This window comes from Mandrillus leucophaeus, unplaced genomic scaffold (assembly GCF_000951045.1).
Source record: "Mandrillus leucophaeus isolate KB7577 unplaced genomic scaffold, Mleu.le_1.0 Scaffold42, whole genome shotgun sequence".
NCBI classification, from domain to species: Eukaryota; Metazoa; Chordata; class Mammalia; order Primates; family Cercopithecidae; genus Mandrillus; species Mandrillus leucophaeus.
The window spans coordinates 2,972,215-2,980,746 of NW_012104476.1; the positions used below are offsets into that span (position 1 = coordinate 2,972,215).

At 45.1% G+C, this 8,532-nt stretch overlaps 1 protein-coding gene across 2 annotated transcripts in view; it reads right to left on the reverse strand.

The window, feature by feature from the left end:
* Nucleotides 1-8,532, reverse strand: part of CALN1 (calneuron 1) — a 722,396-nt gene that overhangs the window by 351,679 nt on the left and 362,185 nt on the right. The window lies entirely within an intron of this gene.

Genomic DNA, 8,532 nt, shown 5'->3' on the forward strand with positions numbered 1-8,532 from the left:
GAGGAAGGAAGAAAGGAGACAGCTGGACCTGAGCATCCTCCAACTCTGTAGGAGGCACACCATTAGATGGTGGTCCCAGCAGAGAATCATGTTAACCAAGGACACTTTCTGAGCAAAGATGAGGTTTTGGTTTCAGCTGTGAGGAGAAAGCTGCCTCTTAACTGCAGTCCTCAGGAGGAAAGGAGAATGCAGTTCCCCTCTGCAGGCATATTTCAGATCCCTGCAGCTGTAGGAGCTGTGCAGAAAGCTCTTTCAGCCTCATAGGAGGAGAAGGGTTAAGTACCCTGCTGTTTGTATCTCATTCTCCTAATTTACAGGTGTTTTGTAGCTATAAACAACCTCAGATCAATAACAGCATCATGAAAACTCAAAAGACGCCTTTAATCACTTTGTCCCTGGGCTAGCAGAGAACTCGACTCTGCTGTCAGTAAGGGCTGTTTCACCTGGCAGACAATCTCCCCTCCTCTTCCCCTAAACCAGAGTTGCTCTAAATTCTACCCAAAGTCCCCTTCTCCAGAGCCACTGCAGCTGTCAGTCCTGGATTGGATGTACAACACAAGGAACTGGAGGTCACAGTGTGAAGATGAAAGGTTCATTAATTGTTTCTGAGCACACCAGACCTAGAGCAGCTTTGACTTTTCATCAATAAACGAAGTGCAAGCCCAGACATGTCAGCTGTCATTATTCACCATGCCACGCAACTAGTATTGACTTTCTATCATGTGAGAAGCACAGTATTAATAAATACTGAGAAATAAAAATGATCCACCAGGCACTGGGGTTCTCCCACTCAGCCTGACTCCACTCAGGATGGTAAGATGCATGCAGAAACTTTCTATCGCTCTTCAAATGCATACAAGCCCCTTGACTCTGACTCATTTACTTATTACCTCACTGAATATCGTGCCATGCCCTGGCATGGTCATTACCACAAACTTGGTGACTTAAGACAACAGAAATCTATTGTTTCATAGTCTGGAGGCCAGAATTCCAAAATCAGCAACATTAGATCACAATCCTGATGTCAGCAGAGCTGTGCTCCTCGTGAAGGCTCTAAGGGAAAATCTATTTGTCTCTTCCAGCTGCCAGAGGCTCCAGCATTCCTTGGCTTGTAGCCCCATCACTCCAATCTCCACCTTCTCCTCTTCTGTCTATAAATCTCCCTCTGCCCTGCTCTTATAAGGACACTTGTGTTTGCTTTTAGGGACCACTCAGATAATCCAAGATAATCTCCCAATCTCAAGATTCTTAACTTCATCACATCTTCAAAGACTTTTCTGTAAGGTAACATTTATAAATCTCAGAGATTAGGATTTGATATCTTTGGAGGCTGCTTTTCAGATTGCCACACTATTGCTTCCAGTGTTTTTGCCCGAAACATCTTCCCTTTTTCTTTCCTTGCCCAAAATTATATCCATCCTTCAAGGTCAAGTGTGGATGCTAAAGTGACTCCATCTTGGATGCTAATCTGCCCTGTTGACTTCTGATAAACTCTAATTCTGGGAATGCCTTTTCTATTTTATCTACTGTTCCTTGTGTAAGACCGTGTACTTACCATACATCCTGCCCTTAGGCAGACTCCTGCCTCTCCCTACAATTGTCCTACACATTCCTTCCCTATGGTATGTAAGTCCTGGGTCTGGTAGGTGATAGGCCAGGGAGATCCACCATCTTGTCTCACCAACCCGCAAGACACAGGCATAGGGTAAGTCCCTATTAAATGTTTCTTTCTGAGAAGCTAGACATGCCAGCCTCTTTCTTCAGCCTCTCAGCTTCCTCGGACTTTGGGAGTAAGTTTTCATGGACTTGCCCACTGCAAAACACCAAAGCAGGGGTCATGGATTCCACAAAACTGTCTTTGCTCACCATAGCCAAGTTATCTCCCTTCCTGCTGACTGTTCACAGTAGGTCATTCATTCCTTTCTTGTGACATCCGGCATACTCCATCTAGAAATACTACGATTGGCTTCTTTTCTGAGCGGTAAGCACCTCCTACCCTTCTTTCATCTTAATGCGTTCCCTGCCCACACTGTAGGAGGCGCTAGACAGATAGCTATTCAACGGATGATGAGTCTGAATGGATAAGAATCATATATTAGTAGTAAATTCATTATCAATACTAGTGCAGCATGCTGAATTCTTTCTGTGATGAACTGTGGGCTCCAGCAGAGAGGAGACCAGCCTGTGCACCAGGACCCTAGGCTTCCAGCCAGGCGTATTAGCTAATTAGGTCTGTGGCCAAACCCTGGAGGCCTCAGTTTGTTCATGCGTAAAAGGAGCTGTGCTGGCTGCAAGGATCCCCCAGGTCCTCCAGCCCTTCTTTCTATGAATCTGTGGACATCGTTAAAGTGGTTAAGAGAAGAACAGGAAGCCTGTGTTCTCTTACATACCCTATTAATCTGCTATTCAACACCTCCTCCCCTTTCTTTCCATCAATGGTATAGAAACAAATTTTAGTCCAACCCAAATTCTGAATCAAGGCATTTGTCTGCATTTTTAGCTTTTCCCATCAATGAAATATGCTCAAGGTGACCTAGAACAGCCATATGTTTTCCTACCAAGTCCCGACACGTCTGGAAGGAGCTTGGAGCCACTGCTCAGTTTGAGGTCATGGCGCACTGTGCTCAAGGACACTGGAGTGGAGGACATAGCCTCATGTGGCCTGAGCTCGGATCCCAATTGCCAAGGATGGGAAGATGCAGAGACCAGGCCTCCCAAAGTAAGAGTCAGCCCATGAGGCAGCCAGCACCAGCGCTGCCCTTCAAGCTGGTGCAGGCTTCCCCCTCAGCCCCAATTTCCCCATCAGAAAAATTGGGCTAAGTCTGATCTCCTTCCAGCCTCTATAGCAGGGTTTTACATGGGAGCCAGGACATACGAGACAACAGTAGGAAATGTCAGAGGATGACAAGGTCTGCGGCTACAGTCACTGGATAGCCAGTTGTAAGTTAGCCTTGCTCTTAGTTCTCTGGACCGCTCCTTCCCAAGGCATCTCCCCTTCCCTTTCCTTCTGACTCAATCCTGAACTCGCTGGGCTGCTGATATGGCTGGACAGGGTGGGTTCCTTTCATTGGCAGGCCTTGCTCCTGCGGTCTCCCTGTATGCCCTAGACCTTACGGGTGAACATCAACCTACATCCTTACACTGGACGACACCCCACCGGGCCCTAGCTGGTGGTGTTTGAGAACATGGCCTGGAAATGAGGACCTGGACAGCTGAGCCTTTGGACTTCCGGGTTGCCCCACCTTTGGGGCTACTGGATTTAGCAAGTCACACTATAGATGGAGGTCACTCCAGAACTTCCCTCCGCTAAAGGGACCTGCTCCTTTGAAGCCTTGAATGCCTATGGCTTACTCTGTAGTCTGGAGCAAGGCTGGCCTCTTCCAACCAAGCCCAGGACAGGGCAGGCCACACATCAGCTCACGCTTCTATTTTGTGTGGCATGCAGGTAAGTAAGACAAATCTGTCCTTCTTTATTCTCTATTTGCATAGGGAGCTCCTGGCTCCCAGGTAGAGAATTCGTGTGTGTCTCTGTGTGCGTGTGTGTGTCTGTCTGTCTGTCTGTCTGCAGAAGCAGACAAACCTCACTAACTTCTTTTTTTTTTTTTTCAAAATAGCAGAAAGAGGAAAAAAAAAATACAAAACTAGAAATCCATAATAGGCACCTCTGGAGATTTAATGTTTCTAGGGTAAGGAAAGCCCAGGCGAACCAGAGGCTTATTAGAAGGAAATGGGTCTTGCAGTCTGGGAGAGACGTGTGATGTGTGCCTCATTTTATTTTTAATAGCAGAACAGGGTGTGAAAAATATGCCCATAAAACCCGCGGACACATTGGAACAGGCAGGATCCCTCTGGCTCTAGGAGGACGGCTCCCAGCGTTGAGTGGGCTTTGGCCACTTTCCCATCCTTGGGAACTGGGGACCACAGATCAAGTTTTCAAGAACAGCCAGTAATGTTGTGTGCTTTTCACTGAAACGTACTCCTTTTCTTTGGGCCAAAGTCTCTGGTGCTTCAGGGCTCCGTGAGCATGCTGTATCTTTGGTCTTTAATTAAATTTTACTCCTCCATCTCATGCAACACGTGCACGTTAGACAGTAGTATGCCAATTTTAGCCACCTCCAAGACGTCTTTGTGGGCCACAGAAGTGCTGTCTGCAATGGTGATAGGAACCCGTCCAACTGTCATTGTGTGCTGTATGAAAGGACATGTGGCAAGACGCATCATCTGAAAGAAGGACTCCAGTCTCCACACGCATATGGAGTCGCCCAGAATCAAAGTCGGCGTTCCCACAGGGATCTGAGCCCCTCCTCCCTAAAGGAAAGCAGAGAATCTTGAGCCAAGCAAGGACTTGGAAAGAAATAATCCTGTTATTCAGCCCAAGAGATTTACTTCTCATTATGCTGGTAACTTTTTTTTTTTTTTCCCTGAGACAGTCTTGCTCTATTGCCCAGGCTGAAGTGCAGTGGTGCCATGATAGCTCACCGCAGCCTTGAGCTCCTGGGCTCAAGGGATCTTCCTGCCTTGGCCTCTTGAGTACACACCACTATGCTTGACTAATTTTTATTTTTAATTTTTTTGTAGAGACAGGGTCTCACTGTATTGCCCAGGCTGGTCTTGAACTCCCAGCCTCAAGCAATCCTTCTGCCTCAGCCTCCCAAAGTGCTGGGATTACAGGCATGAGCTGGTAACTCTTTTTTCTTTCTTTCTTTCTTTTTATGTTGGAGATATGATCTCGCTGTGTCACCCAGGCTGGAGTGCAGTGGCATGAGCTCGGCTCACTGCAACCTCTGCCTCCCTGGTTCAAGTGATTTTCCTGCCTCAGCCTCATGAGTAGCTGAGATTACAGACACTCACCACCATGATGGCTGATTTTTGTAGTTTCTGTAGAGACGGGGTTTCACTATGTCAGCCAGGCTGGTCTCGAACTCCTGACCTCAGGTGATCCACCTGCCTCAGCCTCCCAAAGTGCTGGGATAACAGGCACGAGCCACTGTGCCAGACTTTCTTTTTTCTTAAAAAAAAAAAAAAAAAAAAAATGTCTGCATTGAGACCTAGCGCTCTCTGACAATCAGGCCTCAGCTCCACGATGCTTCCTAATGACACAGCCCATTCCAGGCAGGAACAACGGCAAAAGCACAGCTACCGCGGGGCGCAGACTCATTTCTCAGGCAACAGATAAAGTCCAGACAGCAGCCAGCATCGATATTAGTTGGTTGATGTTTGGCTTTGAAGAATCAGGTGAAATTTACAGTACTAATTTGCCACCTCACACTGGTAATGAAGACAACAATTTTTCCTATCTCAGTATGTGCACGATGCAAAATCTGCTTGTTCTCCACAGAAATATATCTTCAGGAAGATTGTGGGTCTTCACTGCATAAAGTGATGGCTCTACTAACAAAGAAGATGCTTTGTGAGGATACATGGCACTGAGACATTGCAAGACTGGAGAAAGATGCGGTTCAGCAAGGCTAGGCAAGACAATTATTTAAAAGCAATGGAAATGCACCAGAAAATGTAAGATACAAAACTAGAGTTATTTATGCAAAGAAAGAAATTGGGCAGAGACTGAGCCTATGACAAAGAGATTTAGAAGGGTTTTCACCTTCTCAAAGAAAGGTAAAAAATGAATAATTACAGATGATTAATAAGCCATTCATTCTGCAAAGAGTTGCTATTTAGTTATATGTCAGTTGCTGTGCTAGGATAGATAAGTAGCAAAAGAAACTTTCCAGGCTGCAAGAAATCTGTATTACAGTTGAAGAGACAGAGAGGTGACCAGATGTTCATAAGCAAGAATGACAAGTGCTATAATCCAAGTCTGCACAAAATCCCACGGAAGTCGATATGTTGAAGGGACAACTCTGAGGAAGGGTTGTTGGGGTTATGCTTGAATCTTTTAAATCTCAAGTCTATCAAGAGAAGGGCAAACGGGCAGGGGTGGGAAAATGTGGCAAGACACGAGCATGTCTACAATTCTGGCTGCCTGGTGGGTGGAGAAACGGGAAACACTGAGAAATGAGAGTGGAGAATTGCACTAGGGTGATGCTATACTTTGGATGTTTCCACTGTTGAAATTTGATCTCCACTGTTGGAAGTGGAGCCTAATAGGAGGCCTGTGAGCCACGGGGGCAGATCCTTCATGAACAGATCAATACTCTCTCTGGGAGGAGCGGGAGGGGTCGCATGAGTCCTCAATTAGTTCCTGCAAGAGTTGGTTAAAAGAACCTGGCACCTCCCTCTCTCTCTCTTGCTTCCTCTCTTACTGTGGGATCTTTGCACACACTGGCTCCCCTTTGCCTTTCTCCATGGGTGGAAGCATCCTGAGGTCCTCACCAGCACTCAAGCAATTGCTGGTGCCATGCTTCTTATACAGGCTGCAAAACCATGAGCCAAATAAGCCTCTTTTCTATATAAAGTATCTAGCTTCAGGTATTCCTTTATAGCAATGCAAAACAGACTAAGACAGGCAGTATTGCAACAGGCCTTCAGAGCCATCTGGGTTCCACCCTGCAGGCCAGGGGTTGGCAAAGGATGGCCTGTAGCCAAGCCTAGCTCACCACCTTTTTTCACAAATAAAGTTTTATCGGAACACAACCATGCTCATTTGTTTCTATATGTCTCCACCGGTTGTCTATTATCTCCTGATTTTGTGCTACACCAGCAGGATGGAATAATTGTGATAGGAACTGTGTGGCCCACAAACACTAAAATATTTATACTCTGGACTTTTCTTTTTAAAGTGTGTGACCCTTTCATGTAGGCCACAGGGAGCTCCCAGTGGTTTTAAAATATGTGTTTTTAAGGGTGAGATTTTTAGACTAAGAGCTCAGGCATCAGGGCGGCTACTGCTGGAGTGACAAGAGATGAGAGGCTGTCACAGAGTCTGAGGGGAAGATGATGAGCTCAGAGCTAAGCCAGCATGGTGGCAGAGGACACTGTGGAAAGAAGGGCTTGAGAGACTTTTCAGAGAGAGAGTGGATGGTGCTCAGGGAGAGCTCAGATGTCAGAGTCTGGGAGAGGGACGATTTGAAAGACAACGCTGGAGGGCTGGGCACAGCGGCTCACACCTGTAATCCCAGCATTTTGGGAGGCTGAGGCGGGTGGATCACTTGAGGTCAGGAGTTTGAGACCAGCTTGGCCAACATGGTAAAACCTAAGAAAGAAGTAAAGTAAAAGTAAAAATGAAAGTAAAATAAAAGTAAAAGTAAAGACAAGACAAGAAAAGAAAAGAGAAGGAAAGGATAGAAAAGGACAGGACAGGAGAGGAGAGGAGAGAGGAGAGGAGAGGAGAGGAGAAGAGAGGAGATAAGAGGAGAGGAGAGAACACTGTAGTTTATGTGACAGCATTAACAACACACAGTTCAGGAGGGACTGCAGGCTGTCTTGGAGGGAGGAGCGATTTGGCCACACTGAGGATAGGTGTCTGACTGATACCCTGGTGGTTGCTTCTAGTGAGCAGCTGCAAATATTTGACAAGAGTTTGGAGACAGGTGATGCTGAAAGTATGACAAGAATGGAAAACGGGATAGAATGATGATCACTGCATAGAAAATGCTGGTTTAATCCCAGGGAGGGCTTTGGTGTGAATGAGCTCTAATTTAATTATAACCTATCCATCTGCAAATACGACCAATTGACTTCAGTAGTTAGGAGACACAGAGGTGAAAGGGACAGAGCTCTGAAGGCAGAAGGAAGTGTGCTAGAAAAAGGAGATTGGGGCCAGGCACGGCGGCTCATGCCTGTAATCCCCGCACTTTGGGAGGCTGAGGTGGGCACATTACCTGAGGTCAGGAGTTCGACACCAGCCTGGCCAACATGGCAAAACCTCATCTCAACTAAAAATACAAAAATTTGCTGCGCATAGTGGCACATGCCTGTAATCCCAGCTACTCGGGAGGCTGAGACAGGAGGATCACTTGAACCTGGGAGGCAGGGGTTGTAGTGAGCCAAGATTGTACCATTGCACTCCAGCCTGAGCGACAAGAGAAAAAGGAGGCTGGGCATGCAACAGGAGCTCAGAAGTGTTCCCATTTTTAGTAATGTGGGACATTTTGGACATTACATTATATATGGTCATTATACTACATATATAGTATATGTATAGTATAATATATATAGTATAATATAAATATATGGTATAATGTCCATAATGTCCTACATTATTATATACTGCATAGTATATATTATACATAATATACAATTATATAGGATATATTAATGTATAGTGTATAATATATACCATATATAATATACAGTGTATAATAATAACATGGGACACAGAAACAAGCCACTTAGATGGAAGGGTAGATACACTGCTGCTTTGTATAATTCACTCTTTTTTTAGCATCATCATCTCCACTGGGAATTTTTTTTTTTTTTTTTTTTTTACTTTTTCATGGAAAGATCTATTTTAATTTAATTTTTAATATTTTTAGTTGAGGTCAAAAATATAATTTACCATCTTTACCATTGTTAAGTGTTCAGTTCACTGATGATAAATACATTATACATATACTTTTTTTTTTTTTTTTT